The following is a 17,257-nucleotide window of genomic DNA, read 5'->3' as shown; positions in this document are numbered from 1 at the left end:
GGAGAGGGTGAAGAATTTTGATTATTTATGAGTCAAGGTAATGGAGAGCCTAAAGTGGATAATCAGCTCAAGAAAAGCATGCTACTACTTGAGCATAGAGCAAATGCTATTAGTAGACTGCATAGACAAACAAGCTCTCGTGCTGTTTCGCCGGCTATAGAGGTTTACCTCGGCAAGGCACAAGGGTCTGCTCTATATGAAGCTGAAATATGTGGATGTGCTGATGTCTCCCCACTTACTGCTACAGAAAATAGATTTATAAGATGGCTTGTCTCTGTTCCCAACAGTACACCTCTAACTCCCCTGTTCTTGGATTTAGGACTCCAAAGAATTGCAGATTTAGCTGCTCTAATGGAGTCAGCTTTGGGTCACCCCTGAGCTAAAGGAATTTAGAGATTGTTTTGTTGAAGTGCAATCTATTAGGGGTGCCAAGTCGAAATCCTGGGTTAAACATGTTTCCAATTGGTTTGTTAATTCATTCCAATTGGTTCATTAGTTCATTCACATGATTTTGGACTAACCCAGAAAATATGAGTAAAATTGATCTTGTTATGTTATGTTATGTTATGTTAAAATTTGTTTTATATAGCGCTCAGCAACTCCGAGGACTATCCCGGTGCTAGAAAAACCCAAAGCGGTGTAGAGCGGGAAAGCAGGCCGAAAAGAAACTACTGAACATACAGCTATGATTTGAGATTCTTCCTAATTGCCAGAAGGTTGACATTAGTCCTCAGAGACAGAGGCAGAGCATTCCACAACTGTGGCGCCAAACATTGGAAAGAGTTGCCGCCACACCGGGCTTAATCTTAACATTATGAAATCTAGCTACTGGGTTTATATCCAAGACAATTATTTTAATAACCAGCAAATTGGCACACTGACAAGTACATATTTAGACATTAAACCTTTTTCCCGTTTTGAGAAATTCTTAGATTTTTTTTCCGCTCCCCTAGCTACAAGCCTTTATATTCGCTTTAGATTTGGTAGTCTACCTTTGAGATCTTTAGCTAAGAAATGGCACAAGGTCTCTAGTTTTAGTATCTGTCCAGCGTGTTGTCTGGGAGATGAGAACAAGGCACATATACTATTTTTCTGTCCTCATTACCACGGCCCACAACGGAAATTGATTATTCCCTTGTGTCAAAATTCAAAGGTGAACAAATATTTAGTGGCTCTAAGAATCTTAAAAAGCGATACTACTCCTGTTAATGTTCTTGCTACAGGCAGCCTCGTATATACGCAGTAGATTGCTAAAATTGATTTCTAGATTTTAGGTTAATTCTTTTTTAATTATTGTCTGATCTAAATTGTATCAATTTTATTTATTCTATGTATTTTATGTATCAAGTAGAAATGTAAATTGTATATGTTTTAAAGTGTCTTGCACTATTTGCCCATAGCCTAGCTTGTCCATAGCTTCTGTCTTTATGTGCTAATAAGAACGAAAGAGAGAGAATTTTGATAATCCTCTATTTGCTGCAAAAAACAGGGAAATTGAACTGTGCTGGAAGATGTTTTAAATATGTACTCTGTTGTATTTATTATACTGTTTGTATACTTTGATGGTACCTGGCTACCGAATAAAGTTACTACTCCTATTACTACAGGGGACTACAGATAAGCAGACATTGTACAAGGGGGAAACATCCTTCCCAACGCGGGCATTGCATTGCAATGCAATGCCTTTACATCGCGGGCATTACAATGCAAGTCGTTACAACGACTTGCGCAGGATAGAGCTCTAACCTAATGAATATTATGATTTACTATTCAAACACCTTCCCTACCGTATGTAGACTGGAGTTGGAAGAGTAAATCATACTATTCCTAAGTCCAGTGCCATCCAGCGCAAGTAGTTTAATGACTTGCGTTGTAACAAACGTGATGTAAAGTACTGCGTTGTAAATGTATGCATAGTAATGTCATACATTCGTACAAGGTGGCACATATTATACACAGACCATAAACATAAAAACATACATACAGTCAGATGAGAAATAGGAGCATACAATGATGGATATTGACACTCTAATTATTAAATCAAGAGAGTCATTAGGCAGGAGCTGGATTATCTGAGTCTCTCATAGACTTAGTCCAAGGCAATCAATAAAACTGCACCTGAAAAATTCTAAAGTTCTCAACATTGTGGGTTTATTTAAAATATAGTTTCATAACGGAAAGGATCAGTAGTTAATGAAGCAAGTAATTTAATAAGCAGACTAGCATAAGGTCTGCCTTCTACAGAAAAACTCAAAACTTCTTGGACAGAGCACTAAATCTCAAAGCAGAAGCCATAGAGAGAGAGAAAGTCTGATAGCAAAAGGTCTGGCTCATCTCCAAATAGCACGCTCTTTTATGTTGTTACAGGAATAGAAGGCACACACATGTTATGATAAGATATTACGCGGAAGTGTTGAAGCAGAAATGTTTCATTCATGACAGCCACTGATTCCATTAGTTGGTACAACACCTTTGGAAAACACCTACTTCTTATTGGTTAAAGCAGTGCATAATCAATTAAGGAAACAAGATCATGGTTATGAAACAAGAGAGTACAACGGTTTATTCAACTACCAGAAGAGCTTGGTTAAGAGGCCTTGACATTGTTAGAGGAAAACATTATTCCCACTTCCCTCAAGAAAGAAGGACAGATTAGAGAGACCCAGGCAGAAGGTGCATTTCCATTGAATTTCTGAAAGAGAGAACACAAAAAGCTCAAAAAATGATCATGCGCTTTTCTGCATCCTTCATGAATGATTGTCAATCCAGCCTGGTGTGTTCTAGTTATGTTAACTAAAGCATGCCTAAATTATTCATGATTTGCCAGCAAATTAAAGCAAACTAGCAATATACCCCCTTTGATTACCATCATATTAATTATCATGCCACCCTGCCAAACTATTGTATGTCCTTCATCATTCTGGTTTCGTCACTTTCTTTTTGAATTGTGCTTGCTGTAGTTTAATTTTCTACATCTCGCTCTGTGCCTCATTGCCTGTAAAGCTTACCGCGTTTATCTAAAAGTCAGCATTAGCGCTTCGAAGCCGATTATCGCCTGGCGCTTTAGAATCCTGGTAGTTCAATTGTGTTTGGCGCTCTGTGCTCATAACGTGCACTTCTTTGCTGTGTTGTGCTCCAAGGTTGATAGTCTTAGAGTGACGCTTTAGCAGAGGTATTGTGCTGGAATTTAGAGCCTTTGGCTGCCTGTTTTACGAGCATTGTGCTGTGCCCTCGCTGCTGCTTTTAGTTTCATTTTCGCCCTCCATCTTGTGTTTTTCTCTCCCCTGACCCGCCTCTCTGATCCCGCCTCCCAGCTGACCCTCCCACGCTCCGCCCCCACCACCAACCATTTAAGCCAGATGGTCCCACGCGCAGCGTCCACGCGCTACGGCCTCGCCGAAGGTGCGCCAAAGGTAAGCCCGTCTACGCCCGTCCGCGCCTGGCCCGCGCCCAGCGCCAGACCCCCTGGCCCCCGTCCCTCCCAGCCCTCCCGCATTACCTACGATGCCGCCACCCTCCTAGCCCTTAACCCCGGTCGCGCCCCCAACTGCGTCCAAGCAGCTCCTGGACACACCCATGGACCTTTCTCCTGCTACTCCTGCAAATTCAGCGGCTCCGACATTTACTCCGCTACGACCACTCCACAGAATCCCGACCCCAACCACCTACAGTGCATCCTTCTCAACACCCGATCGGTCCACAGACACGCCATTGACCTATGGAATCTACTAGACACCATCTCTCCAGACGTAGCCTTCCTAACAGAAACATGGATGAACGCTTCCTCTGCCCCAGACATCACCATTGCCATCCCTGAAGACTACAAGATCACACGCAAGGACCGTACCGGCCACACAGGAGGAGGAATCGCCATCGTCCATAAGAAATCAATCCGCATCTCAACCAGCTCTGACGCCAACCTCGCCAACTCCGAACACCTTCACTTCCAAATCCACATCGACCCCAAGACCACACTCAGAGGCACCCTCCTCTACAGACCACCAGGACCCCGCGCAAAATTCAGTGAAGACATCACGGACTTCATCACTCCACACGCGCTCCCCTCCAAAGACTACATCCTTCTGGGAGACCTCAACTTTCACCTTGAAAAGATCAACGACCGCAACACCACCACCCTCTTGGACAACCTCGCCAACCTCGGACTTAAACAACTAGTCACTTCCCCCACCCACACCGCAGGTCACACACTCGACCCCGTCTTCACCTCCAGCAATCATGTCTCCTTCAGCCACACTACGGATTTCCTCTGGACTGACCACAGCTGCGTCCACTTCACCTACAACAAGCCAAAACCCACCAACCACCTCCAACCAACGCTGCAAAGAAACTGGAACAAGATCACCACCGACCAGATCTCCGCATCGCTCCTTCTAAACACCCCAGCCCACTCTTCTAACCCAAACCAAGCCGCCGCCAACCTCACCCTATGGATATCCAACACCGCCGACACCTTAGCACCTCTGAAAAAACGTCAAAGCAAACCTGGCAGCAAGAAGGTCTCATGGTTCAACGATGATCTTAAGAAGTCCAAGAAACTCTGCCGCTCCCTTGAAAAGGCCTGGAAAAAAGACCCAACCACCAGCACCAAGGACGCCTTCAAAAACGCCACCCGCACTCACCACCAACTAATCCGAAAGGCCAAGAAAACAGCATTCAAGGATCGACTTGACAACAACGCCCACAACAGCAAGGAACTTTTCAACATCGTCAAGGAATTTTCCAATCCCTCAGCCAACTCCAACGACATCACCCCCTCTCAAGCCCTCTGCGACTCCCTAGCCTCATTCTTCCACAACAAGATTGCAGACATCCACAACAGCTTCGACAACCAACCCGGAGACCAACCCACCCAACCATTTGCTGAACATTCTCCCCCCGTGAACACCCTTAACGACTGGAACCCAATCTCCACTGAGGACACCATCCGCCTGATGAATTCCATCCACTCAGGATCCCCCACAGACCCATGTCCTCACCACATCTTCAACAAAGCAGACTCTGTCATAGCACCGCACCTCTGAAACGTCATCAACTGCTCCTTCAACTCCGCCACCTTCCCGGAAGACTGGAAACACGCCGAACTCACCGCCCTTCTGAATAAACCCACAGCGGACCCCACCGAACTCAAAAACTACTGCCCCATTTCGCTCCTTCCATTCCCGGCCAAAGTCATCGAGAAAGCTGTCAACAACCAGCTCGCCGCTTTCCTCGAAGCCAACAAATCCCTCGACTCCTCACAATCCGGCTTCCGAGCAAAACACAGCACTGAGACCGCCCTCATCGCAGCAACAGACGACATTCGAACTCTACTGGACAATGGAGACACAGTCGCCCTCATCCTCCTCGACCTCTCTGCAGCCTTCGACACAGTCTGCCACAGCACCCTTCTACAACGCCTCAATAACATCGGAATACAAGGAAAAGCACTTGAATGGATCACCTCGTTCCTCACCAGAAGAACCCAGAGAGTCCGCCTTCCACCATTCAAGTCCGAGGCCACTGAAGTCATCTGTGGCGTACCACAAGGATCCTCACTCAGCCCCACCCTCTTCAACGTATACATGAGCCCCCTCGCGACCATCGCCCGCCAACACAACCTCAACATCATCTCTTACGCGGATGACACTCAACTAATCCTCTCTCTCACCAATGACCCCAACACCGCCAAAACTAACCTACACGAAGGAATGAAAGAAGTTGCCGAATGGATGAAACAAAGCCGTCTGAAACTGAATTCAGACAAAACAGAAGTCCTCATCTTAGGTACATCCCCCTCTGCATGGGACGACTCTTGGTGGCCGGAAGCCCTTGGAAAAGCACCCATCCCGACAGACCACGCTCGGAACCTAGGCGTCATCCTGGATTCTTCACTCTCAATGAACAGACAAGTCAGCGCCGTATCCTCATCCTGCTTCAACATTCTTCGCATGCTCAAAAAAACATTCCACTGGATCCCCACCGAAACCAGGAAAACAGTCACCCATGCTCTGGTCACGAGCCGACTGGACTACGGAAACACCCTCTACGCAGGTACTACCGCTAAACTCCAGAAGAAACTCCAACGAATCCAAAACGCCTCAGCCAGGATCATATTAGACATCCCGCGCAACGAACACATCTCTGGTCACCTGAAAGACCTCCACTGGCTACCCGTCAATAAGAGAATCACTTTCCGACTGCTAACCCACGCACACAAATCACTCTACGACATCGGACCAGAATGCCTCAACTCACGACTGTCCTTCTACACCCCCTCCCGCCAACTACGCTCTTCCAGCCAAGCCCTCGCCACTGTACCTCGCATCAACAGGACTACCATGGGAGGCAGATCCTTCTCATACCTGGCTGCTAAAACATGGAACTCACTCCCCGCCTACCTTTGCCTTACCCAGAACCACCTAGCATTCAGAAAGCAACTTAAAACGTGGATATTTGACAAGTAATCCTCCTCCCCTTCCTAAGCGCCTTGAGACCCTCTGGGTATGTAGTGCGCTATATAAATTCTCTGACTTGACTGCAAGGCATTCAAGTCTTCATACATTCTGACTTCCATCTCATCAAGTGTGATTTCTTCTTTACTTATCTATCTCACTGTTTTCTTTTTCATACCTCCGTAATCGCAACGCAAACCCATGATGCAAATGGCTTTATATATGGACATCACTCATAATTACAAATATTACACTTATTATTTTCATAGGAACACCTTTACCAATCTCTCCAAATCATAAACCAATATCCTCTCAAATTTCACACTACCCCATTGGGTGATTGTCACTTACAATATTAATTATGTTATCAATATATTTGTAAATATTCTAAGTGCCGTACTGACTTCCTACCACTCGACAGACACCTCCTTTTTCCAAAAGCATATCTACAGCAAGACGCTTTTATATTACCATAGATCTTATTGCAAACATTTCTTCTTTGATTTATGTCAAGGCACCTGCTGTGCTACTTGCCAAATGTGCCTCTAGAGTCAATAATTTTGTAATTTTAGCATAATTTATGTAGGAAGAATTAAAACACCAAATACATGTAGCACTTGTTGGGCTGCTCTTTCTCTCTACACTCTTTTATGATCAATCAATCAATCAATCAGGAGTTTGTTAAAGCTCAACTACTCACCCGTAAGGGTCTCAAGGCGCTAGGGGTGGGGGGGTGCAGGTTCCATTCCATCAAGGAGGGGGTCTGTCGAAGAGCCAGGTTTTGAGGTTTCTTGCGAAGATGGGGAGCGATGTTGTCTGTCTGAGGTGGAGCGGAAGGGCGTTCCATGCTTTGGCCGCGAAGAAGGAGAAGGAGCGGCCTCCCGATCTGGTCTTTCTGGTGTGGGGGACCTCGGCGTAGGAAAGCTGGGCTGATCGTAGGGTCCTTTGGGGTGCATGGAATTTGAGCCGGCTGTTCAGGTATGCTGGTCCGGTGCCGTGGAGGGCCTTGTGTGCGTGGGTGAGCATCTTAAAGGTGATTCTCGCCGCGACGTGGAGCCAGTGGAGTGTGCACAGGTGCTGGCAGATGTGGCAGTGTTTTGGCAGGTTGAGGACCAGTCTTGCGGCGGCATTCTGATTTTCTGTAGCTTGCGGATGAGGTTTTTGTTTATTCCGGCGTAGAGTGCGTTGTCGTAGTCGAGTCTGCTGGTGACCAGGGCGTGAGTGACTGTCTTTCGGTGTTCGAGGGGGATCCATTTGAAGGTCTTACGAAGGAGGCGGAGGGTGTGGAAGCAGAAAGATGAGACAGAGTTGATCTGGCGGTCCATTTTGAGCTCGGAGTCCAGGATGATTCCCAGGTTCTGTGCGTGGTCTGTGGGGGTTGGCGGGTTTCCGAGGGTAGTGGGCCAACAGGTGTCGCTCCAGGCATCGGGGTTTGGGCCCATGATGCACTTCACTCACTTCACTCAAACTATTCATGTGGTAGACTTTAGAAAACATAGATGCTAAATACAGAGAACCTGTCCAACCTTGTGGAAGTGTAAAATAAGCAGTCTTATCGGAAATGTAATAAATTCTTTTAAAAACAACGTTAATACTTCCAAGCATGTAAAAATGACCTAATACACTAATATAATCAAATGTCCTATTCCATACTACATTAAATCTATCAATCAATCAATAAACTTTATTCGGTCTTTGAAATAAAAACCATCAAAATGTAAAGGAAGCCATGACACACACTTTAAAATCATTAGTCTATCATACTCACTGTCCCATTCACATCAAACACACACACCCTTTTTGCATTTTCCAAGACAAGGGTGTATTTGTGATTTTTTACCCACACTGATTTTGGGGCTATTAGCTTTTTTCATTCTACTTTAGTGCTGGAAACAGTATGTGAGACAAGCTACCCTCAATCACCTAAAGCCAAACAAAAAAGAGCTTCAGCACCTGGTATTCTCAGGCTGTCGTCCATTCAGGTACTAACCTGGCCCGACCTTGCTTAACAGAAGAGATCAGGTACTTTCAGGGTCCTTTGGTTGTAGAAACGAAGTGCACTGACAAGTGGGCTTTTAGCTCATTTCATTCTACTTCAGTGCTTATTCACCTAAGGAAAAAAATAAAAGCCTACAGGACATGGTACTCTCAGGACATCTCCCATCCAGGTACTAACCAGGCCCGACTCTGCTTCATTTCTGAGATGACACGAGATCCAGGTCAAGTCAAGTCAAGTAAAAAAAAATTGTATAGCGCACTACTCACCCAGAGGGTCTCAAGGCGCTTGAGGGAGGGGGGGGGGGGTGTTCGTTACTTATCAAATAGCCAAGTTTTGAGTTGTTTTCTGAAGGAGAGGTGGTTCTGTGTAAGGCGGAGGTGGGTGGGGAGAGAGTTCCAGGTTTTGGCCGCTAAGTAGGAGAAGGATCTTCCTCCCATGGTGGCTCTTCGGATGCATGGCATCGCGGCGAGGGCTTGATTGGACGATCGAAGTTGGCGGATGGGGGTGTAAAAGGTCAGGCGCATGTTGAGGTATTTGGGTCCCAGGTTGTATAGGGCTTTGTGTGCGTGGGTGAGGAGACAGAACGCTATTCTCTTGTTGACTGGTAGCCAGTGAAGGTTTCTTAGGTGACCGGATATGTGGTTGTGACGGGGTATGTCTAGGATAAGTCGGGCGGATGCGTTCTGAATGCGTTGGAGTTTATTCTGTAATTTGGCTGTGGTTCCGGCATAGAGAGTGTTTCCGTAGTCCAGTCGGCTTGTGACAAGTGCTTGGGTGACCGTCTTTCTTGTTTCGGTGGGGATCCAGCGGAAGATCTTTCTGAGCATACGTAAGATATTAAAGCATGATGATGAGACGGCGTTGACTTGTCTGGTCATCGAGAGGGAGGAGTCTAGAATGAATCCCAGGTTGCGAGCATGGTCTGTTGGTTTGGGTGCGCTGCCCAGGGCCGGTGGCCACCATGAGTCGTCCCATGCGGAGGGTGATGATCCTAGGATGAGGACTTCTGTCTTATCAGAATTCAGTTTTAAGCGGCTGTTCTTCATCCATTCGGCAACGTCTTTCATCCCTTCATGTAGGTTAGTTTTAGTGGTGTTTGGGTCTTTGGTGTGGGAGAGGATCAGCTGGGTGTCGTTGGCATAGGTGATGATGTTGAGGTTGTGTTGGCGTGCGATGGATGCGAGGGGGCTCATGTAGACGTTGAAAAGGGTGGGACTGAGCGATGATCCTTGTGGTACGCCACAGATGAATTCGGTGGCCTCTGACCTGAAAGGGGGGAGGCGTACTCTCTGGGTTCTTCCGGCGAGAAACGAGATGATCCAGTCCAGTGCTTTTACTTGTATCCTGATGTTTTTGAGGCGTTGTACAAGGGTGCTATGACAGACCGTGTCAAACGCTGCGGAGAGGTCCAGGAGGATGAGGGCAGCTGTATCTCCATTGTCGAGAAGTGTTCGGATGTCGTCTGTGGCTGCGATGAGGGCGGTCTCGGTGCTGTGTTTGATTCGGAAGCCGGACTGTAAGGGGTCGAGGGAGCCGTTAGATACGAGGAAGGCTGCGAGCTGATTGTTGACGGTCTTCTCTATGACCTTGGCAGGGAAAGGGAGGAGCAAGATGGGGCGGTAGTTCTTAAGTTCAGTCGGGTCTGCTGTGGTTTTCTTCAGTAGAGCACTGAGTTCGGCATGTTTCCAGCTTTCTGGGAAGGTAGCGGTGTTGAGGGAGCAGTTGATGATATCCCGGAGATGGGGTGCGATGATGGAATCGGCCTTGTTAAAGATGTGGAGGGGGCATGGGTCGGTTGGTGATCCGGAGTGAATGGAGTTCATCAAGCGGATGGTGTCTTCGGTGCTGATTGGGTCCCAGGCGTCAAGGGTGGTGGTGGGGGGCTTCAGTTCGGTGGTGGTGAGGGCGGTGGACTGGTCGCCAAAGCTGTTATGTATGTCAGCGATTTTGCTGTGGAAGAATCGGGCTAGAGAGTTGCAGAGGTCTTGAGAGGGAGTGATGTCGTTAGAGCCGGCGCTGGGATTGGTTAGCTCTTTGACGATGCAGAAGAGTTCCTTGCTGTTGTGGGCATTGTTGTCGAGTCGATCCTTGAATGCTAATTTCTTGGTGGATCGGATCAGCTGGTGGTGTTTGCGGGTGGCGTCCTTGAGGGCGGTCATGTTGTCTGTGGTTGGGTTTTTTTGCCAGGCTTTCTCGAGGGTGCGGCAGTTCTTTTTGGAGTTCTTGAGGTCGTCATTGAACCAGGAGGCTTTTTTGCTACCTGGTTTGTTGTGATGGTTTTTCAAGGGTGCTAATTCGTCGGCGCAGTGGGTGATCCATTGTGCAAGATTGATGGCTGCTTGGTTTGGGTCCAATGGTTTGGCGGGAGGGTTTTGGTGTAGCGATGTGGTGAGCTGGTCGGTGGTAATTTTGTTCCCGTTTCTGCGTGGGACTTGTTGTGGGTGATGGTGAGTTGTGGTCTTTCTGAAGTTGAATTGGATGCAGCTGTGGTCCGTCCAGTGGAATCCTGTGGCGTGAATGAAGGAGATGTGCTTGCTGGAGGAGAAGATTGGGTCGAGCGTGAGTCCGGCGTGGTGGTTGGGGGTGTTTACCAGTTGTTTGAGTCCCAGATTGGAGAGGTTGTCCAGCAGGGTGGTGGTGTTGCTGTCGTTATTCTTTTCCAGGTGGAAGTTGAGGTCACCTAGGAGAATGTAGTCCTCGGAGGGGAGGGTGTGTGGGCTGATAAAGTCAGTGATCACTTCGCTGAATTGTGTGCGGGGTCCTGGTGGTCTGTAGATGAGGGTGCCTCTTAGTGTGGTCTTGGGGTCGGTGTGTATCTGGAATTGGAGGTGTTCGGTGGCGGTGAAGGTGTCATCGGAGCTGGTTGTGATACGGATGGTGTTCTTGTGGACGATGGCGATGCCTCCTCCTGTTTGGTTGATGCTGTCCTTTCGGATGATCTTGTAGCCGTCCGGGATGGCTATGGCGATGTCGGGCACTGATGCGGTGTTCATCCAGGTTACTGTAAGAAAGGCGACGTCCGACGTTGTGGTGTCCAGTAGGTTCCATAGTTCAATGGCGTGTCTGTGGACGGAGCGGGTGTTGAGCAGGATGCATTTTAGGTGGTTATTGTTGGGGCTCTGTTTGGCATTAGTGGGCGTAGTGTAGGTCTTGATGCAGCAAAACTTGCAGGATTGACAGGTGAAGGGTCCATGCTTGCGTCCTGGGGCGGCTTGGTGACAGTTGGGGAGTCGGCCGGTGTTGAGTGCATAGAGGGTTGCGGCGTCGTATGTTAAGCGGGTGGAGTTCATTTGGCGGGGGCCAGGGGGTAGGGCGCTGGGTGCGGTCCAGGCGCGGATGGGCGTAGACGGGCTTACCTTTGGCGCAACTTCGGCGCGCATATTGCACGTAAGCATGAGCGGATTTTGCGGATTGGCAATCCGCGAATTTGCGGATTTGCGAACTCGCAATCCGCAAAATCCGCGAATTCCCGCGAATTTGCGGATTTTTTTTTTTTTTTGTGTTCGCCCGTGTTTCTGCCAGTTCGCGAGGGTTTTTACAATTTCGCAATTTGCGAACTTACCTGTTGGGTCGCAAGTTTTGCGAACTTGTTGTTTCTACGTGTCCAACCTGTTTGGGACACTCTTCTTCATCACTGCCACTCTCTGTCACCACTGCCACTCTCTGACTACTCATGCCACCCTCTGGCCCACCCATGCCACCCTCTGTTTCATCACCACACCCTCTGGTTGTCCAGTGTACATTATTTTCGGCAAAGCAAAGCACACCTTCCCTGCCTCAAGTGACCTGAATTAATTTGGGGCTGATTAATGTGTCACAGAATATTTTTTTAGCTGGCACCTGCTTCCTTAGTGCGCCCTGATTAGTGATCTTTTGCACTTGCTAAGTGCTTTCATTGTTGCAAAATTAGTTACAACACCTGCCCTGCCCCAACTGACAATAATGAATTAGGGGCTGATTAATGGATTTTAACTTCCAGCCTGGCTCCTGCTTGTCTCCCTTAGCTGTAATTCATGACCTTTGTGGCATATGTGTAACTATTCTGAGGTTCAGAGCAGGGTCACATAATAGTTTCAACTGGCAACTGAACTCTGGAGGGGCCCCTCAGGAAGCACTACAGGAAATGGCTACTAATGATGTGCCTGAACTTTTGAACCTGGTAAGTAGTTACTTTCAGTTTTGCTTAGAACGTATTTCTGCAATTTCGCACTTATTCGCGGGGCGCGAACTCACGCGAACAGTGCGAGCAGTGCGAGCAAAATCCGCTGCTCGCGGATTTGCGGATTTTGCAGGAAATTCGCAAATCTCGCGGATTGCGGATTTCCCGAAAATCCGCAAAATCCGCGAGCGGAACGGATTTTCCGCCCATGCCTAATTGCACGCTCGCTGCGCGTGAACGCTGCACGTAAAGGCATCTGTCATAAATGGATCGTGGAGGGGGCGGAGCGAGGGAGGAGCAGCTGGGAGGCGGGAGTGGGGTTGCGAGGTCTGGGGATGCTGGAGGGCTGCGGGGGAGGAGCCGTGGGGGAGCAGGAGAGGCACAACAAATGGCCCGATAACAATGCAGGATGGGGTCGGGGGGCACAATCTGGCAAAAGCGGCGAAACCAGGCAAAGCGGAGCAGTATTATTCAATGAAATGGGCAGATCAAAACAACTTGATAGCAATGGCAGGCGCAGCAATGAGCACAATATAAATGACGAGATGGGCAAATCAAAGCAGCTTAACAGCAATGGCAGGCGCAGCAATGAGCACAACGATACCAGGCAGCCCAGGAGGGAGCAATGTGGACACCAGGCAGCCACGAACACCAGGCGGCTCAGGAGCGAGGTGGAGCGACCGGTTCTGATCAGGTCAGGTGCCTTCAGGGTGGTATAGCCACAGGCATGAAGAGCACTGACTTTGGGGCTCTTAGCTTTTTTCATTCTACTTCAGTTCTGGCCATAGTAAGTGAGACCAGCCACCCTCATTCAGCTAAAGCAAAACAAAAATAAGCCTACAGCACCTGGTATTACCAGGCTGTCATCCATTCAGGTACTAACCAGGCCCAACGCTGCTTAACTGCTGAGATCAGACGAGATAAGGTGCTTTAGGGTGGTATGGAAGAGCACTGGCACTGACTTTGGGGCTCTTAGTTTTTTTTATTTTACTTCAGTGCTGGCCATAGTAAGCGATACAAGCCACCCTAATTCACCTAAAGCAAAAAAAAAAAAAGACTACAGTACCTGGTATTCCCAGGCTGTCGCCCATTCAAGTACTAACCTTGCCCGACCCTGCTTAATTTCTGAGATCAGAAGAGATCAGGTGCTTTCAGGGTACTTTGGCTGTAGGCATGAAGAGCGCTGACTTTGGGGCTTTTAGCTCATTTCATTCTACTACAGTGCTGGCCATAGTAAGCGAGACAAGCCGCCCTCATTCACCTAAACCAAGAAATGAAAAAAAAAACATACTGCATCTGGTATTCCCAGGCAGTCTCCCATCCAGGTACTAACCAGGCCCGATGCTGCTTAATTACTGACATCAGATGTGATCAGGTGCTTTCAGGGTGGTATTGCCATAGGCCATAGGCATAAAAAGAACTGACTCAGGGGCTCATAGCTTTTTACATTTTACTTTACTGCTGGCAGTAGTAAGTGAGCCAAGCCACCTTCATTCATCAAAGGAAAAAAATAAACGAAAGGCCTACAGGACCTGGTATTATTGGGCAGCCTCCCATCCGGGTACTAACCAGGCATGACCCGCTAAACTTCTGAGATCAGACAAGATCAAGTGCTTTAGGGTGGTGTGCTGTAGGCATGAAGAGCACTGGCACGGACTTTGGGGCTCTTAGCTTTTTTCATCCTACTTCAGTGCTGGCCATAGTAAGCGAGACAAGCCAACCTCATTCACCTACAGCACCAGGTATTCCCAGGTAGTCTCCCCTACAGGTACTAACCAGGACCGACCCTGCTAAACTTCAGAGATCAGGTGCTTTCAGGGTGGTATAGTCTTAGGCATGAAGAGCACTGACTTTGGGGCTCTTAACTTTTTTCATTCTTTTTCAGGGCTGGCCATATTAAGCGAGACAAGCCACCGTCATTCACCTAAAGCAAAAAAAAAAACTAACAACACCTGGAATTCCCAGGTTGATGCTTGTTGGAGTCCCAGTCCGCACACTGTCACCACGTGCGAGATCCGGGGCTCCCCACTCACTGTTAGGCCAAGTAAGGACACCATTTGAGATAGCCCGGCTCACCCCCTTAGTAGCTTGGCACGAGCAGCCAGGCCTATCTCCAAGGCACAAGTGTTTAGTATGTGCAACCACGCCCACAGCAACCCCCTGGTAACACCACAAATTGACTCCACACGAGTTTGATAAAAACGAGTATAAACTGTATACAAAAAGATATACGATCAGACCACTCGATACATAAGCCAACATAGAATAAAGGGTAATATTTGTTTCGGCTGGTTATAGGGTTCAAATCCCAACCACCTCTTTGTGAATGTTATGCTGGTCGCAATGCTAGTATCACACATGTTGCAATGGACAGACAATAGTGCATTGCGTAACGATCCGATCCCGTGCTTGGCTAAGGATAAATAATACAATGCATAATGATACACCCCGGTACCTGCAATGGGAGAAATAATGCAATGCGTACCACTACGTTCATGTACAGTGCAATGAAGGAATAATGCAATGTGTCACACCCCAATCACATACTTTGCTACGTAGAAATAATGCACTGCGGGCCACTACAATCATGTACTTTGCACTTAAGGAATAATACAATGCGTAACTACAATCGTGTATTTTGCAATGAAGAAATAATGCAATGCGGGCCGCTACAATCCTGTACTTGACAAGGGAGAAATAATGCAATGAGCAGCGCTACAATCGTGTACTTCGTTATGCAGTAATAATGTCAGGCGTCATAAGACAGTCCGGCAGTTCGTTAGCAGCAATATTGGCAATGCGTATTGCGACAATCAGCCTCCTCAATAACAGTTGCCCCCCAACCTGGTTCAACGATGGCACAGAGTACCGCTTCTTACTCTGGCCCCTGTACTGCAACACATTTCATCAGTATGGGCCCCACTCTGAGCCGAAGCAAAGGCTCATGTCGTCAGAAGGACTGAGAGGCTGACAGTGTTCCTCCGAGCCCACACCCGGCCCAGGTAGTAATCCATGTTACCTGGGGGCGCGACCCCACTCTCCTCTTCTCCTTCCTCGAATTGGGCCTTCCATGCAGAACTTTCTCAATGGGCCTCAGCGGCTCGGCCCAGCAGCTCAGCTCCTCCCGGACTGCCGGTCTGGGCAGAAACTGTTAGGAAGGTCTCAGGCTGCCGCAGGGCACATGTACCCCATGCCCCTGAGATTACTTTCACTCCGGGTATACGTTCCGCACCGTACACTCTGGGTCTCCTCTGGCACAAAGCCACACACCCAACGCTGATGGAACTCCTTGTCGACTCGGAGTGCACGCTGACTCGGCTCTCCTTCCTGCGGTCTCAGTTGGCACCAAGACACGCATACCACGTTTCAGAGACTCACTTTCTTCGGGTGCACACGATGATCAGCCGATCACCTCCACAGTCCCAGGTTGCACCAAAGCACGCACACTGCTTCTCTGAGACTTACTCCAACTCCGGTGCCCCAATACCCTGGTGCTCTTCACCAACGCTTTCGGCCACACATCGACACGCTCACCGTGTCCGAGCCTCACTTCTCCTCCGGTGCACTCGATGACCGGGAGCTCTTCACCAACACCCTTGATGCACCACGACACGCACCCTGCGCGTTCGAGACTCACTCCACTTCTGATGCACACGTTGATCAGGCACACCTCACCAATGCCTCCTGTGCACCACGACATGCACCCTGGGTGTCCGAGACTAGGCCAAGTAAGGACACCTAAAGCAAAACAAAAAATAAATAAAAAGCCTATAGCACCTTGTATTCCCAGACGATCTCCCATCCAGGTACTAACAAGGCCAGACCCTGCTTACCTTTTGAGATCAAGTGTTTCAGGGTGGTATGGCCCTAGGCATGAAGAGCACTGATACTGGAGCTCTTAGCTTTTTTGATTCTACTTCAGTGCTGGCCATAGTAAGTGAGACAAGCAACCCACATTCACCTAAAGCTAAACAAAAAAAGCATACAGTACCTGGTATTCCCAGGCTGTCGCCCATTCAAGTACTAACCTGGCCGGACCCTGCTTAACTTCTAAGATCAGAAGAGATCAGGTGCTTTCAGGGTCTTTTGGATGTAGGCATGAAGAACACTGACTGTGATGCTTTTAGCTCATTTCATTCTACTTCAGTGCTGGCCATAGTAAGGAGACAGGCCACTCTCATTCACCTAAAGCAAAAATAAAAAAGCATATAGCATCTGGGATTCCCAGGCAGTCTCCCATCCAGGTACTAACCAGACCGACACTGCTTAAGTACTTCGATCAGACGTGATGAGGTGCTTTCAGGGTGGTATAGTTGTAGGTATGAAGAGCAATGACTTTGGGGCTATTAGCTATTTTCATTCTACTTCAGTGCAGGCCATAGTAAGCCACCCTCATTCACCTAAAGCAAAAAAAAGCCTACAGCACCTGGTAGTCCCAAGCTGTCACCCATTCAGGTACTACTATCCAGGCCCCATGCTGCTGAACTTCTGAGATCAGACGGGATCAGATGCTTTAGGGTGGTATGGCAGTAGGCATGAAGAGCACTGGTATTGACTTTGGGACTCTTAGCTTTTTTATTCTACTTCAGTGCTGGCCATAGTGAGCAAGACAAGCCACACTCATTCACCTAAAGAAAAACAAACAAA

At 48.2% G+C, this 17,257-nt stretch overlaps 3 pseudogenes; all 3 read right to left on the bottom strand.

The window, feature by feature from the left end:
• Nucleotides 1-13,664: 13,664 nt before the first annotated feature.
• Nucleotides 13,665-13,783, bottom strand: LOC147732473 (5S ribosomal RNA; annotated as a pseudogene).
• A 111-nt stretch (nucleotides 13,784-13,894) lies between these two features.
• LOC147732472 (5S ribosomal RNA) lies at nucleotides 13,895-14,013 on the bottom strand (annotated as a pseudogene).
• A 2,576-nt stretch (nucleotides 14,014-16,589) lies between these two features.
• On the bottom strand, nucleotides 16,590-16,708 carry LOC147732471 (5S ribosomal RNA; annotated as a pseudogene).
• Between the last annotated feature and the right edge of the window lie 549 nt (nucleotides 16,709-17,257).

This window comes from Lissotriton vulgaris, chromosome 2_1 (assembly GCF_964263255.1).
Source record: "Lissotriton vulgaris chromosome 2_1, aLisVul1.2, whole genome shotgun sequence".
Classification (NCBI taxonomy): Eukaryota; Metazoa; Chordata; class Amphibia; order Caudata; family Salamandridae; genus Lissotriton; species Lissotriton vulgaris.
The sequence above is the reverse complement of the archived record's forward strand: the minus strand, read 5'-3'. Positions and strand labels throughout refer to the sequence as shown.